We start from the raw sequence: 1,312 nt of genomic DNA, 5'->3' as shown, positions 1-1,312 counted from the left end.
GCAAGTGGATAGAGAGGAAAATGTGCAACAATGAATAAAATGAATGGAAATCCAAATTCTTTATAAACTTTCATTTAAATCTCAATTAAAGTAAAAAAAAAAAAAGTTAAACACAAAACAAAAACAACACCAATGCAGAATTTTTTCTGTCCCATCTATTCTGACTCATAGTGATGCCATAGACCTGAATAGAAGTGACCTATTGAATGTTCAAGGTTGTAACAATCTTAAATTTTAATGTCTTAATGTCTTTGCATTGCTGAAGATAAAGCCAGCTTTCCTAATGGCTGTGTAAAAACTCTTAGTTTTCTTTGTTGTTGTTATTGTAGACTACTCATAGCCACCCTATGAACAAAATACCTGAACACTTGTAAAACTTTCATCGTTTCTCCACATTCATAGAGTTTCCAGAGGCAAGCCATTTCAGAAGTGGATATCACTCCTGCTTTCAAGCTTCTTTTAATTGGGAAGCTCCACTAAACACTGTGCACCATGAGTAAACATTATCACAACTGACACATCACTGTCACAATATTTAGCATCACAGTAACCACGAGTTACCTCCGTACAGCAATGCACAGACAAGTGGAATCAGAGAATTATACTAGTAGTGTAAATACAGGCATAAGATAAAAAATTAACAATTTATTTACTTAAAAATATAAAGGACCTACATACTTGCATCATTAATAAATAAAAATTACATTTTTATTTGTGCTTTATTTTAATTTGTGCTTGCTAATTTTTTACTTTATGTTTGTCCTTTAATAATATTCTTTCCTGATTAAAAATAATGTTGTTAAAGAAAACTAAGAATTATATGCTTGCGGGAGATAAATGGGCAATGACACACCTCCACGAGATATGAGATAAAGTTTTATACCACATTTGGAGTTTTTTTGTGTAATTATATCTCATTCTTTGAACATCAGTTGTTGAGAAGACTGCTTTTTTCTCCCATTTAATTAATTTGGCATCTTTGAAAATTATATTACCATATATATGTGTGGATTCTGTTTTGAAGCATGTATTGCCCCAGTTATCTGTATTAAGTTTTGGTAAATTAGAGATTTTATGCCAATCCAACTTGCTATCTTTTATTTTAGATAAAATTTCATTGGAACATCATAGTAATATTCACTCTTTTATATGTTATCTATTAGCTATTATAGCTAATGTTAGATGGACAGTGGCAGAAAGCAGAGAATACCAGAAGAATGTCTGTTCATTGACTATGCAAAGGCTTTTGACTGTGTGGATCACAACAAGCTGTGGCTGACTCTGAAAAGAATGGGAATCCCAGAACATTTGC

Source organism: Elephantulus edwardii, unplaced genomic scaffold (assembly GCF_000299155.1).
Source record: "Elephantulus edwardii isolate Elephantulus edwardi_28Jun2011 unplaced genomic scaffold, EleEdw1.0 scaffold00119, whole genome shotgun sequence".
Taxonomy (NCBI): Eukaryota; Metazoa; Chordata; class Mammalia; order Macroscelidea; family Macroscelididae; genus Elephantulus; species Elephantulus edwardii.
This window is presented reverse-complemented; position numbering follows the sequence as displayed.